The sequence below is a fragment of the Ostrinia nubilalis genome, chromosome 6 (genome assembly GCF_963855985.1).
Source record: "Ostrinia nubilalis chromosome 6, ilOstNubi1.1, whole genome shotgun sequence".
Lineage (NCBI taxonomy): Eukaryota > Metazoa > Arthropoda > Insecta > Lepidoptera > Crambidae > Ostrinia > Ostrinia nubilalis.
This window is the reverse complement of record NC_087093.1, coordinates 1,441,625-1,460,545: the sequence shown is the minus strand read 5'-3', so window position 1 is coordinate 1,460,545 and position 18,921 is coordinate 1,441,625. Positions and strand designations below refer to the sequence as shown.

Genomic DNA, 18,921 nt, shown 5'->3' with positions numbered 1-18,921 from the left:
TCTACAAATAAATAAGTTACAGGGCCCTAAAGTTGCGAATAACTATTCACGCCATTTTGATCGGTGTACTCACGACAGTCATTCGGAGTACAAACAGTAAATCACCCCTGATCCAGTGCTGTTAACAGATCCATTTTTTTTTAAATCTAGCAGTTTTTAATTTTTCAGTAGAGTAAAGTTATGTACTTAGTTAAAGATAACGATTCTTCAAGCTGTGTTAATAAGCATAAAAATCAGTTAATGTTATATAAGGGGCGCCGCGACGAAAATCCTAGCCCAAGACGGGATCTCAACATAAATATTCAGGACCTCACATCATCATCATCACCATCACCCACAAGGATGCCAGAAACAGCGCCTGAAACCGACCACCCGGGCGCTGACTTCGTCGGAGGGGACGATAGTGATGCACCTGTGTCGATGCCCGACGCAACGATGGTTCAAGCAAATTCACCTGATGATGAACAGAGAGAAGAGTCTATGTCGGGAGAAACACATTGTACAGACACGCCAGAGCCTGTTGAATCGACCGAGTCGGCAGCATCAACAAGACCAGCAAGGCAACGCAGGCGCCCCAGGGACGATGTGTATCTTTATTATTAGTTCTAGTAATAGTCAACTAGGGGGAGGGACTGTTAGGTAGTTGCCTATTAACACCGCTAAGTGCGTGGCTGCGCCTACCATTGACGGCCTGACGTTAAAATAAGCGGTCGGTAAAATAGTCTCTATCTAATGTCAGACAATATATGTCAGTGCGAATAATTGGAAAAGCGTGTTATAGATGACCCAAGCTGAACTGTCCCACCAAACTCAATGACAGGGTGGCGCTACTATCGTTCAACTATATGGTTTCCAACATAGCAAAAATCGGAACCAGCGATCCGGTATTGACGGTGGCGCCCCACTGTCAATGTCATGCATAGGACAGTTCAGTATTTTGGAACTATAATTATTTCTCCTATTCCCAATATACAACACTCAAGATTATTTTTTAGTAGGTATAATTAGTCTTTTTAGTTTTGGTATATATTTTAATCCCATTCAGAGAAATATAGTGTTTTTAACATCAGGAAACTTCTCCATTGAAATGCTGGAAGAGCAAATTATTTACAATACCTCTTTATCTTGATCATCTATTGAAGAAAAGAAATGCAAGTGGAGTTCTTAGAATCGTTTTCTAGTTCTGAATGAAGTGATAAGTTAAAAGTATGATGCATAATAAAATTAGTTAATTAAAGTAATATACGATTTATTTATTTTTCAAGACATTTTCCTATGTTAAAAACCCGATGTATAACAACATTCTTCATACACATACCTACCTAAAATGTATATTCGTACTTCATATTCATTAATATTAAAATTATTTAAAATCAAAAAATTAAACAGTATCAAGATCGTTTATTCCAATTTCCCCAGTATTGCTCTCAACAAAGTTTATTTTCCCTATTTGCCATGAGATTCTGGTACACCTATAACAACAGATCTCTAAATTATGATATTATTACAAGCGATCTGTTAATGTCAAAATAATAAAGTTTTATCAAAAATCTAAAGTCCTCTTTGGACTTTGTCAATACAATGTCCATCGTATCAGTTTCTTACTTACGTAGTTGATAATAAAACTTATCACTTTTGCCCATTCCCGCGTCCATTTCACAGTGTGTAACCGAGTTAATATGCAGAGGCAGTCGGGGGCTAACTCCGCTGTCATGTCGCGTAGTTTCATTTCTAAATGGATCCGTATCGCTATTCTTGCAGTGGACGTGGGCTCGGTTGGTTCATGATCCTCTATGTACGTCAAAAAAAGCTCTTGCATGTATTATTGACGGTAGTTAATCAATTTCATAAAAGCGTTTTTCTTTCAATTAAGTTTATTAAACATCATACCATGGACATTAATTTCAAATATACTTACTAAAGCCTGGTCCGTGAGCACGTAGAATCCCGTCCAATGACCCCAAGCTGCCCATCCTTGCAAGCAAGCAATATAATTACGCGCGAGCGATAAGGATGGGTAGCTTGGGGTCATTGGAAAAAATTCTACGTGCTCACGGACCAGACTATAGACAAGTTTTAACGGAAGATACAAAGTGGATGAATGAGAAACAGAAACAAAATTAAGTATATTATTATCTGTATCGGAAGTCATAGTATGGGCAGATTTCCCACCAGGTGGACCGATGATCTGGAGATAGTCATCAGTCGTAGTGGAAATCCTTGAGGGAAGCCTTTGTCCAGCTCTGGACGTCATTTGATTGAAACAAACGAACGATTGGTACAAATTATGCCACACTGCTACGTTAGCACTTCGAAGCCAATAACCGCCTCTGTGGTCTAGTGGTAAGACCACCTGCTTCAGACGCAGAGATCCCGGGTTCGATTCCCAGTGGGGGCAGATTTTTCTGTTCGGTTTGGTTGGTGGTAGGGCTTGTTCTAAGTCCGCCTGGCTAGCTACCACCATCTTACCTAAGTCTGTCGCCATAACAACAATGTTAACAGCATTGTTGTGTTCCGGCAGTTAGAGGTAAGATAGCCAGTTCCTCCGTGGTTGAGGATTCCGGGTGAAGCTCGCTTCCACCTTCGGCCTGATCGTCACTTACCATCAGGTGAGATACAGGCCAAGAGCTTCCTCGTTGTGGATAAAAAAAAGAAAAAAAAAGCTGATAGAGTCATCCAAAACAGCTCATATTAAGACTGCTGAATAAACCTGCACGTCTATTGTGCCATTAGCGAAGAGCGGATGCAAAAAGTCAAAAATGCCGGCGACAAACCGGCGGGTCGCGGCCCGTTCCGTATATTTAGCCACGCCGGAATTGCTAGACGGGGCTGTATTCAAAATTTAAAGGGCTCTAAAGTAATAGCCACTGTCCAACTCGGCCGATAAAATACACCGAAATAGCTTTTGAATCGGCTGACAGTTTTGGATCGTTCGAAAACGTTTTTCGCAATGATTTGCGAACTGCGCTATGTATAAAAATAGGTGTTATCTGTGAAATTGAAAACTATTTTAAAATTAACGCCGCTCGTCTTTTATCTGTTCTGTGTGTCGACATGATTTTTTTTTAATTTGACGCGAATGTGTTATCAAAAAGCTTTGGACTAGTTTCCGACTGAATATGGGCTATGTAAAAGTAATATACAAGGATATTAAAAAAAAAAAGTATATAAGTACTATATCCGTTAAGCTAGCACCCATAACACAAGCATTAAGTTGCTTACTTTGGGGCTAGCTGGCGCTGTGTGAAAAGTGTCCAAAGATTTATTTATTATTTATTGTAACTGTGTGTTTTTTTCGTGGATAACGGTGCCGGTTTTACAGTTATATAAGATGTATTTGTAAGACATTTTGTTAAATCTGTTTGTGCAATTGTTTGTTATCCCTAATATAATAAAATAAGGTAACACAAAATGATGAAGTAGGTACATAATTAACAAAGGACTTCGCACATATCTACTGTCATTACATAACATAGCACAGGAGCTTCGTGCCACGGTATTAGCACTAAACAGCAACTCTACACTGTTCTCAGCTGTTTACAAGGCGAGTTAGGGTTTTAATTAAATCCAATTACCACTACAGCACGTGGATACTAGCTGCAGGAGATCACGCCTTGTTTGGCTAGAGCAGGTTTGAATAGCTTACAATGCTTTAACAAGGGGCTAAAACTATTGAACACGTTAAGTCTTTGCTTGATTCGTTGAAAAGATGTTTTACATAATTTTAATATTTTGTTTGGAGTTACGGAGTAGATAACTTCATAGATTTAATCTATACTAATATTATAAAGCTGAAGAGTTTAAATAAAATAAAAATAAATTCAGTGTTAGATAGCCCATTTATCGAGGAAGGCTATAGGCTATATACCATTACGCTACGAGTAATAGGTGCGGAGCAAAAATGATTTTCACGCGTACGAAGTCACGGGCACTGCTAGTATGTATATTAATTCTCTACCAGAGGGTCTACGTTTGGGTTACTGATGTCCCACATAGCGAATAGGACAAAACACATTGATAACATGAAATGAGTCCAAAGATGAACGAAAAAGTGAGGACATTGCTTTTTTGTAAGATTTAACCTTATTTTTGAAGTGAAAATTACGCCAATGTAAATTATGCAATCGCAGCAAACGTTATTTTGTGTTCAACCAAAAGAATAAAGGGTTTAACTACATTTTAAAATACTGACGACATAATTTTTGGCTACACCATATAAAAGTTCCGTGTATGTTAGTTGTCTAATTCACTGAAACCTAACAGGGTACTTCTACAGCAGTAACTGCACTGTATTTGCCTGGACCGGCGCCAACAAGGGGAAATTTGATAAAAACCAGCCCACGGCTAAACTTACGCTTAAAGCTGCCTAATTTGTAAGAATATGTCCTGCAAATAGTAGGTACTTACATTTATCTATATGGTAATAGTATACTGTAAGTGTACTAGTTTTATTTTATTGAATTGAGATAATATTTGCTTCCTAACTGGTTAACAAGTATCAATTAGTAGTGTGAATAGAAACTTTTAAAACTCATTTATTTTCTGTAAGACCCTGCTACTTTGGGACACTAATATGGACCAGTGCTGAGAAGAAACAGCCAAGAAACTCGGTTACTATTTGTGACTATTCCCACCTCTCGTTCCCACCGTTGCAACTCCTGTGTAGCCAATATCTACAGCTTGACCGCCAATAAAAACTCAACCAGTGAAAGTCAAGTTTGTCCTCGGTTACTATTGTAACGCTCATATCGTTTAATGAGACTGAAACGTTGTTATTATTACGTATTTTTAACGTAATTTGGAGCTATTTTAAGTAACCAACAAACACCAACGTTCTGAACAGCATAGGTAGTTAGGTACAGTCAGCGTCAAATAGTTCGTGACACCCAAAGTAACCAAAAAGTTTGCAACACGTCTTTGTTACAATTGGAAATACTTTCGGGTTTTGTTGTCAATTATTTGTCCATTTTGGGTGTCACGAACTATTTGAAGCTGACTGTACTTAAGTCTGGTATACCGCGACTAGTTTTTAGAAATTTATTTAACGACATCAGAACTTTGAAAGAGGTCTTTTACCCGCACTTTCCCAACAAAGCTGTTACTTGCGGTTACACGAACTCTTTTATGGCAACACAATTTTAAAGTTGCAAATTAAGTTATGAGTAAACTTGTGGCAAAAATGTGCAATCTCGTAGTTAGTGTGTTTTAGAAGTCAAAGAACCTCTTGTAGGTTAGTTTGCATTGGTTTCTTCCAAGTTACAATCGCCGTGACATCAAACTATAGTTTTTGTGAAGTAATATGGGGTATTTTGCTTTATGTATTGTCGTTCGTATACAGAAAGGAGGTTAAAATTACCACTAGGATGTAGTGACATGCTCCCGTATGATAGGTATACATGGAAAGTATTACTCATAAGATTTTAAAAGCAATTTCAGTCATATAAAGTCGATTTCGTTCCAGAGATATCTCAGTCTTCAAAGGGTGCATTGTATTGAAAATCTACGCTCGCCATAATATGGAAAGGTTACTAATAATTTTCTAAAATTCTCGTGTAGCCTAACTGGCTAAACAAACCGCTCCAACGCAGTTAATACACTAGAATATAAAATATTCAGACTGTTGCATAACGCGGCTGCGCTGGGTGCGTGCCAAAAGGATAATTTGATAAAAACAACCCTCCCTGGGAGAGAGAGAGGCTTTATCTAGACCGCTATCAGACCTGGGGTTGAATAGAAATTAGATACACGCTAAAACATTCTGAACAAGGATTAAATAAGATCGTTTTTGGCTAAACCTTGTTTAAAAGCGAAAACTAACTCTTTGATCTACGCACCTTCGAAGATATCTTAACATTCATGAAATCTGATGTTACTATTACAGTCTATGGGCGACGCTAATCACTTACCATCAGGTGATCCGTCTGCTCGTTTGCCTCCTGTCACATAAAAAAAAAGGATATGTAGGTACCTACACTGAAAACTTGTAGCTGAACCATGGGTATTGGGTACTTTTTAGGAGTGAGCTTATTGCTTGTTAAATTTATTTATATTGGCGATAGTTTATGGTAGAAATTGTATTTTACTTTACAAGTAAACAAAATAGGGATTTGTTATCAAAACCTTCCTTTCCTTAACATTTTCATACCGTGTATTTTTAACGAAAGAAAACAGTTGCCTTAACGCGTTAATATTGCGGGAAATAAAACTATTCTGGAAAACTCTGCATTTTAAAAACGAAACAAAATAATAGAAGGTCTCTGGGGTAGGAGTTATTTTCCTAGGCCAGCGCACCTGAAAATGGTGGGTAATTGCATAAAAATACGGGCAGCTCCCGCTCCGTACGGCTGTAAACACACGGGCGGTTATCGGCGAGAACACGACTGTTTAAATATCTGATATTGCGGTGCTTAACAGCGCAGTGGCTTTTGTAAAAACAGCTGGGCTTAATGAGCTTGTGCCGACAATACTGTGAACTGGATTCTCAGTGGAAAATGTAATTTGGAACTACAGAATATTTACAAGTAAGTGCAAGTAAAATTATTCTGATTGCAGGAAACAGAAAGACGATTTCAAGCTATGGAACGATCATGTTATGTAGTTTATCTATCGAGCTACGTCAAAAGCCAGGATATTACTTGTAAAAATCAATAAAAAATCTGAATTTCAGTACTCATTTCTTTGCCAATTTTTGCAGTGCTGAAAACATGAATAAAAAATACGAGTGCCATAAAACCCGTCGCGTTCCCGCGCCCAACGGCCGCCCGAGTTGTTCCTTTGATAAAACCTAGCCCACCTATCCCCAGAGCTGTTTATTGAGTTTTAACTGAATTATGAGTTCCTTTGTATCCTCTGCTGGTGTGAATTTATTACCAGTCTAGGTGGACGCGACTGCGCTGTAAATTTTTAGTTTTTATTTGAAATACATTGCAGGTTTGTAACAGTTTTTTGTTCATGTATCGGTTGTATTTAGAAAAACAAAAATATACCTGCAATTTTTTGTTATGCAACTCAACATTTATGAAATTTAATTTTTCAGGGCACTTGAAGGCCGTATCGCGCTTGCTCTACCATTATTTTAGAACAACATATAGGCTGATGATAAGAAAAAATAGTGAATGAAACTCGAATCAGTATTGCCAGCTTTAGTTTATCATGAAACACCTACTAATTTTTGAGTACTGTACCTAAACATTATGGATGCAATAAAGAATTGAGTATTGAGTAAACAAGGCTAGAAAATATATTTTCATAAAGCGGGCGAGTGAACTGTTAGAAGATAGTAATCGCTTGTAATAAAACAATAAAAAGCGTGCAATAAAAGAAAAATTCGCCCTCATCCCGTCTCACGGGAATGCGGGACCCTTGTCCCGGGCGCGGGACAAATAACGGACTTATTCATAAGTCCCTTACGCTATGTAGGTCATTACTGCCCAATAAGGTTTGTGGTGGACAACGCAATGGCGATTGTCAATATGACAGCTGGTGGTATTTGTAATCGTTGTCTAATTTCAATGCTTTGGTAGATAGTACACCCTTTAATATACACCACACAAGAAAAGAAATAAATACACGTAAGAGAAAAATAACATAATGGAGTCGACTACTTATAGTAAAGTAAATACGAGTATCTACTTATTTAAAGCGTAAGTAGAGGTTGTTTTCAAAAGGATTCATCGATTGTGCCTTTTATTTTAACATATGAAATGACCGAAATGAGTTACCCGTACCTTCCCTTGTACGGATGACAGTCGAATCTTATTTACTCGTAAGTTCTAATATTTGCTTTTTGTGACCACTAATTACTTAAGTAATACAGTAGTAAACTACTATACCTAATTTAACTACTAAGGGCCATATAATAATCTGGACCCTTACAATAATATAACATCAGCACAACATACATCAAAACACAGCTGATCCCACCCCTCTAATCTAACGCAGCAAGAAAAATAGTGTAAAAAACAACGGCAACAATTCCTAAATTGATATGTTTCCTTCCCATCAAGTGAACATCAAAGCGCAAGAAGTAGGTCTGTAGTTCGTATCAATGGCGGACCCTCTGCCTGCTGTATAAATCATCTGTGCCCAGGGGATGAGGGTGGTGGATAAGTCACGAGATTCCCTGACTTTTGTCTTTACATTCACATTATTATACTTACAAAAACATGAAAGGTTACCAGCTTTTCTTTTTTTACTCGACTGCGTCAGAAGGAGGGTTATTTAACGAAAGTTTAGACATAAAATACAATAGATATAATTTTAGCACTGATATTTGAAAAAAGGGAGTAAAACATGAGAGAGGAAGATTATTGTAAAGAAGAGTATTGATTTTGATTTCGACATAATTTTGAGGTTTGCAAGAATTCCGTTGCAGACAAAATAATATCATGTTGTAATGTTTATGTAGGTACACAGGTTTTGCTTAATTTGGGACTAAGCATTAGATGTTTGAATTTATTAGTCGAAGTCGGGCAACTTTCGCCCGTATTCACAAACATTACTCTAAACATTATTTAACAGAGCTCTATTCAACGCTGTGCGTTCGATTTGCTGCTTTACTTAAGCAAGCATCGTTTGTGAATACGGGCGTGTTTCTTTCAACCATTACAATACCTAGATCTAAGATAAAATACACCAGCTTCAATTGAATCCAGTAAAGTTATGTACTTTGGACCTTTTCAGTATCATTGTAATTGCCTACTCGATAATTTTTAAGTATTCTTGTAAGTTAATTGTATTGTCGATGATACTGAATAAACATTTCTTCTTACTTTCTTTCTTACAGTCTATGGTCGTTCCTTATTCAAATTCAAATTCCGCCATCATCTCATCGCACAGAGACCACAGAATAAAAAAGGGTCCAATAATCAATAAGGATTTAATCCCGCGGGCAATGGCCGTCGATCTCATTGGCCGGTACAAATTGACAGGAGGAGCACACCCGGCCTGGACATGGACAAACTATTAAACTTCCAGAAGATATGAGTAGTGAGATAGTTTGACCACGGTAATACTATCTATACAGTATTCCAACTCGGCCATATTTTTGAAATAAATGTCAACAGCCGCGCGGTACGTCACGGTTTGACAACATGCGATAGGGCTGCCCACCTGCAGACCCTATTTTCATTACATCTGCCTACTTAGAATTTCTATCTAGTTTTGTGATTGTAATTTTTATTTTATTTTGACAAACAAAACATTTTGTGAATGAAATAGGATAAAAATGCATGTTGTTTTGTGATAAGTAGATTTAATTTAAAAAAAAATATTTGGGTAAAGATTTAGTAACAAATCTTATAAATTTATGACCGTAAAATGTATTCGCCTCGACTAAGGTGTACAAAATGCTTGATTATTATATAGGGTGTTAGGTAAATCGGTTTATAATCCGACACTAGCCCATGTTAACATGTGCATATAAATGGTATGGTGAAGTAAGAAAATTTATATCATCAGTTTAATAATTTTAATTTTCATACAAATCTGATTTTATAAATTTTATTTTGTATGAAAATTAAAAAAATGAAATGATGATATCACTGACTTCACCATACCATTTATATGCATAATTATGTTAACATGGGCTAGTATCGGCTTATAAACCCATTTACCTAACACCCTGTATAAATAGGTACCTACTTGTAATTATTGTTATAAAAAAAGAGCGCTTACTGTTTAAAAAACAACAGATCGTCCGTTTATTACTGTGGCACATTCGCGACACCCCCGACTTTTGCATGTCGAGCGCATACCGAGATTTGAATTTCGAAGGAAAGCTCGCGTTCCGTGTGTTTATATGAAGTTACAATACTGTATGATAGTATTACCGTGGTTTGACCAAGTTTTGACCACCTGGATTTGGATCGTAGAGAAGTTCGAACTAGAAAGATGTGTATGTATAAGGAGTTTGATGGTATTGAATAATGTTACGAAACGCAAGATTGTGACGTTCTTTAACATCTCTGTCAGACCCTACAGAATATGGATAAGGAATAGGTAGGTGTTGTTGCAAAACCTCTTAGACATTATTACGCTGTTAATTATTTTTGCAATTAAGTAGACAAAAAAACTACACTCGCGAGCAAAAATATGAAATCACCCTATTGGTTTCGAGCGATCATAAGAACTAATCTATACTAATATTATATGCGAAAGTAACTCTGTCTGTCTGTCTGTCTCTCTTTCACGCCTAAACCACTGAACCGATTTTCACGAAATTTGGCTTAAAGATAGTTTGTGTCCCGGGAAAGGACATAGGATAGTTTTTATCCCGGTTTTTGAAACTGGGACACGCGCGATAAAGTTTTTCTTTGACAGACCAAATTCCACGCGGGCGAAACCGCGGGCGGAAAGCTAGTTACTAATAAAAGATAAATAAAAAATTTATCTGAAAATTATAAATAACTTGAAAAAATCGAACTGCCTAAGGCGGGAATTGAACCCACGACCTTCCGCTTGCCGGGCGACTGCTCTTCCAACTGAGCTACTTAGACACTGGATGAACCCGTCGACTTTTGAGATGCGACTCTTAACGCTAAAAATTAAATAACTATAAATTTATCATTTTAAAAGTAATATAAAAACAGAGTTATTCAAATTTTAAGATCGCTCGGAACAAAATACAAGGGGTTTGATTCCTTACTTTTGCTCGTAAGTACAGAAATTAATAAATATTATTCCAAAAAATGTTTCGGCAATCATTTCAAAGGTAGATAACATACCAATTTTGGAATACAAAGTTGCATTACCAAATCGTTCATAAAATATACTTCCACCGCTCCAAACGTCTCATAGTGATGCGATTACGAGCACAATTGATAAAAACTTCGCCGTGCTCGGGTCGGAATCGAATTACGTAGTCCACTAAACACGAAACTAGCCCGTCCCCCGGGCCCGGCCAATAGCATTAGTTCTAATAACGCGGGAGATTGTTTTGACGCACGCCCGGGAATCGCCGACACGTTTGCTGGATGTTTCCGTGGAATTTATTGGATAGTGTGCAACAAAAGGTGTTTTGTTGATGTGAATATGTTGTACGAGTATGTAGGTCTTTTGAGTCATTGGAATTGTAGTCATTGAAGTCACAAAATCTCAAGTGACTGGCTTCAAAAGTCTGCATAGGCTTCAGACAACGTTCCATTGGAGAAACGACTTAACTTCTTCAAATCTGATTTGTCGTAAAAAACGAGCGTTTAATCCTGTCTTGTTGTCTATTTACATTACCAGTCTATTCCAATGCCTCATTTTAATGTTTTGGAATAAAACTCGTCACGTTTGATTTGGAAACTGCTGCGATATTCATTCTTCGAATAATTTCTCCAGATCTGTATTTAACTTATTTATCCCAACTTTTCAGCAGCACACTTTATTATTGAGACACTATTATTGTATCCTATACGGTCTGCTGTGACATTTATCGATTTGAACTTGGAACAATATAAAAAATTAACGGCTAAGTATTCGCGGAAGCCGGCAAATTTGCAATTCAAGGAGCAATCTAGGTCCTGATAACTGAATGCCACGGCCCGGGACAAAAAGCAGCGGCACGATGCTACCAACTGCAGGGCACGATAAAGGCGCAGCTGAGAGAAGTGGAGAAGGCTCTCCTTTCTCTTAAGTCAGTCTTAAAACTCAATTCAATCTCATTACTCTGGACTCATCATCATCATCATCATTTCAGCCATAGGACGTCCACTGCTGAACATAGGCCTCCCCCAATGCTTTCCATGTTGATCCATTGGTAGCGGCCTCTGGACTGTGATTGTCTCTAAATATTGAATTCAACTAGCCAAAAGCCTCAAATAAGATTGAAACGAGTCGAGTCTCTCTATGATTTTCTGAAACTCAAAACTAGATTAAATCTAGGTCTGAATTGAAGTTTCAATATCGAATGGCTAAACATGGATTTGATTTGAGCTTCATTCTGCAACACTTTTGCTTGTACAGGCTACAACTCATCCAGCATTAGGAAATCGCAAAACCGGCAACTTTTACTTTTAACAACACATGGATAGAAATGTGTACTAACTGCAGTAAGAAGTTCTTACTAAGAACTTTCTTCATAAGTAAGTAATATGTGACGTTGTAAAAGATGCTATTTTGCATAGTGTGATATGCTCGACTTGACTATACAAATTGCACTAAATGCCTCTCTGACTTATTGCCTGAAATAAACTCGCTGACTATGGCTACATTATGGCATGAACCCGTTATTTAGTTAAGAAAGTAACCGTCTTTCACGAATTCTTCTATTTTCCCTCGACTTTTAAGTATAGTTTAAACTCACACATTATGAATTTGAATACTGTAGCTTGAACAGCAGCAGAGCATAAAACATTATCCATAGGACATAGATCCATAGGATTTATTATGGAGTGAGTGATTTTCAATATCTGATTGTACTCAGAATTATATTTTACAAAGGTTTTGGGGGAGCCAGCTCATGTCATTCGAAATTTAACACACATAATTTGGCGATCCAGCGGAAAATCACGATTGTGCATCATCCCCATGAAATGAGACCAATAAAGGAAACAAAACGAAACTACAGATGCCTGATAATATACGAGTAATACAGAAATTCAGCTTCTGATATTATAATATTGATGATGGAATGGAATTGATACTTTAAAAATTTAAATGGCAGTGGCAGAAATCATGTCACTATATTCGGTACAGGAAAAATATTTTTCTAAGACCAGTTAAAGGGTTATTTCAAAATTACAGGGTCGATGAAATTGTTAGAAACTGTTAGAAGCTTTAAGTTTGTTGTTTCTGCAAAATAAGTTGATATTTAATTAGTAAATGCTTTATTGCTCTCAATTTCAAACCATAATTTCGTAAGACCAATAACAACAAGAATACACAACTTAAACAACTGCAGGAAGAACAGATTGATCTTTTTCTGCAACCATTACATTTTATGAGCTGCCGAAGGCGTCTGACATTTCTCGTTTAGACCAATTAGGAGTTTGCATCTCTCTCTAAATGTCATTTCCTAGTTCTGAAGATCGTGCCCATAACAATGGTCACGTTCTCAAATAACGTTATGATTCTGAGTTGAGAGATTTAAAGGATAGAGAAGCTATCGTAAGCAAAATTCTTGCTCCATTTTGTAAATAATTAAAACAAAAGTTCGCTGCAGCTGCTGCATTAGTTCTGTCGTCTAATCGAACTTAAAACATGCAGCGCTAGATCGCTTCTTACATGAATGTAAAAGTCGCACTAAAGTAAGGTGCATGGATTGCAATACAGTTCAGTTGAACATAAAGTGTTCGGATCGCAAAATCTAGTGCGTATATCGATGGGACTATGCTCGACAATGATACTTTCATTTAACCTATACGTCCTACACTTTTCCCTGAACTAAGGCAAAATCTTAAAACAAGGTAAACAGGAAAAATCTTACTTCAAATGCTACCCTCAGCGCTCAATAATGTTTATTCTATATTTTTATTATGGGCACGTTTTCGGGATATCTGCGCGCCATCGATTTGGCGGAAAATCGCTGCGACAAGCCCCTTTATTTCTCTAAACATTATACTATATCTATTATATGTACTGTAACAACCGCGTCTCCGATGTTATGGCTCGTAAAAATCATGGTAATTCGCTATTACTCCGGGATACAATTTTGGCTGAAGGCACTCAATCGTGTAATATATTAAGATAATAAAGAGACGGCTGTGATAGGGGTAGTAAAGGACACATAAAATGTATGCAATCAAATTATAATTGAATACACTGAAAGTGATATTTGGTGCGTCAATTACTTTGAATCCTAATTATTATTGTTCTAGAGAATAATTTTCATCAACTTGTAAGTTTTTAAGCTACAAGTAGGAATAAAATTCTTTTAGGGAAACTTCTTTCATGATCGTCCGTAAGATTTGATTTCTTAATTTAATAAAAAAAAACATTCGATTACATATTATGGTTTTTTATATCTTGCATTGAATCTATTTTATAATATTATAAGCTGAAGAGTTGAACGCACTAATTGAACAATTTGGGAAAATTATTTAAATGAATAGTTTTCACGCGTACAAAGTCGCGGGGACATCAAGTCTTTTATATGCCTTGATTAATTTGACATTACTGACTCAGTATTTGTTTCCAAGAAAAAAAAAAACATTGTCGTCGTAGCTTAATTTAACCCTTTGTGCGACCCGCTCAAATAGCTCGCTTTATTGTCGTGCTTCGAGCATTGCCAGACTAAGATCATCTGCGACGTGTCCCGAGCCCGATCGTCTGGTTCCCGCAATGCGGCTCGTTAGCCGCGTCTTATGACATTAGCGGTCTGGCGGGCCGGCACGTCCGAGCCTCGCGAGACAGGGCTCGAATTATAGCCATCGACCTCTTCGATGTGCATTGAGAATGACGTCCAATGAAAATATTTTCAATTTACAATTTACAATATTTTGTGCCTGGTTTACAAAACAGTAAGCAAAAGCTGCTTTTGATAGAGCTACAATACATCACTTTATGTAGATTGTAATTTGATCCTATCTATTTTGTGCAAGAGCGCTGGGCTTTGTGATAGGTGTAACTTTTTAAATTATGACACGACTTTCGATTTTTTATTAAAAAAATATTTTTTGGATTTTCTATAACACCTATTTCAATTACTTGTTGCTATTGATGTGCCGTTCCCGAGAACGCTCTCTCAGCTGAGAATATTCTCGGGAGCGTTCCCGGGAGCGTTCTCCTAAGTGAGAAAGGTTGAGAATCATGTTTATAAAATGGAAATAAACAAACTTTCTTAAGTAAAATAGTATTAAATGAAGTCAACAGATAAGTGTATATTAAACAATACACTCTATTTGCAGTGAAAGGCTATATTCTCAGTGTTCCCGAGAATATTCTCGGGAACTTTCTCGGCAATATTCTTGGCAACTGCAACTTTATTATATTTTATTTTTTTCGTCGTGAAATGTCGTTTTAATGATATGAAAGATGACAGAAATTTCTTTTTACACGTAATTAAATAATGTAACTGTCAATTTTTTCGTTTTAAACACGCTCTTATTAGGTCGTCGTGTATGTAACTAACTATGTAATGGAATCTTAGAATCTGAATTACACGCACTTCTAAGTCTTGTATCATTATGAAACTTGGCAATTATATGTAACTATATGACATTATGACAATACAATATTGTGGTACCAGCTGGTCTGATGGGACTGGAAGGTGGCCAAAAGAAGTCCTAAACGAAACAGCAGAATCACATCGAGTTTGGGTTCATTGGATGTCTTTTCGAGATCTTTAAGTGCTAGATAATGTCCAGGGTCCTAATGATGGAGTCAGGAGGTAGCCATAGGAACTCTTAAAAGAAACGGCGGAAACTCATCGAGTTTGGGTTCGTTGGATTTGTCTTTTAGAGCACTTTAATGCTAGATGATGTCCAAGGTCCTGATGATTTTTGACTTTTTAATGTTGTTAGTAATTAAAAGCGTGTTTTTAGTTTTTTAAACTATTCTTATTTAACATTACGGGCATATTTCACAATCGCTTAGTAAGGGCCTGTTTCGCCACTTTTGGATAAGTTGTGGATAGCCTGTTTGACGGATCATTTGACACATTTTTATAGAAAATACGTGCTAGCTAGATTGATTGGTCTGCACGAGATCAGAATGGTTCTCAAACAGCTGAAAAACAACAAGGCACCGTAATCACGTCTGAGCTTCTGAAAGCAGGCGGAACGCCGGTACTAAAGGCACTAAACCTTGTTGAAGAATTATAGACCCATTTCGCTTCTGAGCCATGTCTACAAGCTGTTTTCGATAGTCATTACGAATTGTCACGCTAGCAGGCTCGACGACTTTCAGCCCCCCGAATAAGCCGTTTTTCGAAAACGCTTTAGTACCACATACCATAATAAATACGCTACAGCAGATTATACGGAAGATCAAGGAGTATAATCAGCCACTTTGCGTTTGTGAACTATGAGAAAGCCTTCGATTCGATTGAGACATGGGCAGTGCTTCAGTCTCTTCGACTGTGCCAAATTGACTTGTTTCTTTCTTTCTTTCTTTTTTCAGCCAAATGACGTCCACTGCTGGACAAAGGCCTCCCCCAAGGTTTTCCACAATGAACGGTCCTGCGCTGCCCGCATCCAGGCTCTTCCCGCGACCTTTACCAGATCGTCGGTCCACCTAGTAGGAGGCCTGCCCACGCTACGTCTTCCAGCCAAATTGACTATTGATACATTAAAATGTTGAAAGGCTTGTACAAACACGCCACAGTGACAGTCCGTTTTAAGATCAGGACCCGAAACCTATCCAGTTGCAGAGAGGGGTGAGACAGGGAGACGTCATCACCACCACCCTGGACGATGTTTTCAAGCTTCTGGGCTGGAGCGGATTCAGCATACATATCAACGGCGAGTACATAACCCAGACAGCAGACGATATCGCAGTCATGGCTGAGATCGTGGAAGATCTAGGCACAATGCTCGATGGTCTCAATAGAGTCTCTCAACAAGTGGGTCTCAAAATAAACATGGACAAGATTTAAAAATCATGTCTAAAAACAGTGTTGCACCCACTCCTCTAAAAGTTGGAGACTCTATACTCGAAGTTGTTGAATATAATGTATACCTGGGGCAAACAGTCCAGTTAGGTAGGTCCAACTTCGAAAAAAAGGTCAATCATCGAATCCAGCTCGGCTGGGCAGCCTTCGGGAAGCTTCACGATATTTTCACACGGCTTCTCCGTCGCGTCGCCTCTTGGCTTTAAATCCACTTTGAATCCGCTTTAAATCCACTTTGAATCCGCTTGCAATCCGCCAGGGTGGCAAGGGCCTTAAAACTCAGAGGCACACTGATGTTCAAATATCGTAGCCGAGTCCAAAAGCCGCGGCACGCGTTCGCCACGAAAAGAGTGAGCAAGACTGCAATATCTCACTCACACGTTTTATGCCTTGTTTATAACGACTAGTCTTAACGCCCAGTTAATAAAACATCGAAACATTACAAATAATATCACCTATAAACAACAAAATTTAAATTAAAACTAAATGTATTCTGTCGAGAACACTGAGAATATTCCCGGGAGCGTTCTCGGTTCTCGAGAATATTCTCACTGGGAATATTGCCGGGAACGAGAACTTTCTCAGCGGCACATCTCTACTTGTTGCACATTAGATAGATACGAATGCGGACTATCTAATAGATCTATGGACTGTCTTCGCTCGTTTGAAGCAAAAAATTCACACTGACAAAACAAGTTCTTTGATAGAAAATTACATAATTTTTATAGCCTTGCTAGATTCGGTCGGCTTGATAACTCAATTTTCCACGTAAACATGATTACTAAAATACGTTCATACTTTTTGCACCTAAAAAGACCTAAGTTTAACAAGCGCGAGTCCAACACCGGCACCGTCGTCGCTACAGTATCGTTTATTTGTTGTTTACGCGCTGGCAATTACAGCGGGCGGGGGTTAACGCGATAAGTGACGCTAACAAGATGCAGCGCAAGGGTTAACTCCCGATGCTCTTTTACATGCTCGCGCTGATGAGGTTTGTTTTTGGAGGCGTTTAGGGGTTAAGTATTTTTAAGTTTAGACTGTGATAAAATTGTGAAGGCCGACGTCCATACCATGAAAACACTCTTGTACTATCGACCTCGTAAATCTAACACCAATGCTTTTATCATCTGGGCTAAGATGCGCGTCGTGACAAAATCTTATCGACGATTTTAAACTTGAAATGTTCATCACGTAAAATCGATAAAATGGCTCGGTAAAAGCGCTACATTTCCAATAACAATTATTATGCTACTTATGAAGAAGACTATACCTACCTACTTATAGTTTTGCTGTAAAAGCATTTATTACGACTCCTTAAAAAGTCTCAGTCGCAATGTTTAGCGTAATGTACCCGAACGACTTGGAATTCGGAATTCCCGTCGCGAAACTAAAAGAGTTCTTAGCAAATTGAAAACTCTTTGTTCGAACCTCGTCGGACTTCACTCAAGTAGTAAAACCTGTAAACGTGGGTACTTCAGCAGTCTGGAATCTGCATTTTACTGGAATAACAAATACTTTACCGATTTGCTAAAAGCTATTTAAAAAATCTGAACGCTACAGTTAAATTCATTCATTTTTATTTAGGAACCTATAACATGTCATCACTGCACTGATAAAATTCATCAAGAGGAAATGAACAGTTTTGCTTTTATGATATTTTATTTTCCATAACTTAATGATGCACTTAGTAAAGAGATCTGTAGTAGGTACTTAATGACAGAAGAGCATAATTAATTGCTCGATAAAATCAAATCGTTGGAATTATTAATGTGACGTTTGTATCTATTTAAAGAGTATCCTGTACTTGAAAACAAAGTAACAAAAAACAATGTATCGAAACAATAAAGTTCAAAAAGTGACATAGCGAAGCGACCAAACAATTCAATCTGATAAAATTAAATGTAACTTTCTCTAAAGTTCGGACTCCGGACAACAAAGGAGTGTCCGGGCTGTCCGGGAGCTGCAGCAGCGTCATGCGCTCATTAGCGGGGTCATCAGTTGACTCATTACGCGAACAATTAGAGGGAGAAACTCGGGCTGGCTGACTTTGGGCTAGGTGCACATTGGCTACGTAGCGAATCGATCTCGAAAATAACCCTAACGAAATTAAGTTTTGCTTTGTTTATAACTCTCGGACAACGGACAATAAAAAGTTGTGTTTAGGTTGTCCAGCATCAGATAACGGTCAAAACAAAGGAGTGTCCGGATTTTCCGGACTGTCCGCGAGCTGCAGCATCACGCGCTCATTAGCGTTAAATGTTACTTTGTTTATAGCTCTCGGACAGCGGACAATAAAAAGTAGTGTTCAGGTTGTCCGGCATCAGATAACGGTCAAGATAAAGGAGTGTCCGGGCTGTCCGGAAATGCAGCAGCGTCACGCGCTCATT

At 37.9% G+C, this 18,921-nt stretch overlaps 1 protein-coding gene across 1 annotated transcript in view; it reads right to left on the bottom strand.

Moving 5' to 3' along the window:
- LOC135072782 (kinesin-like protein CG14535) overlaps window positions 1–18,921 on the bottom strand; it is an 86,308-nt gene that overhangs the window by 66,409 nt on the left and 978 nt on the right. The gene's annotated exons all lie outside the window — the stretch shown is intronic.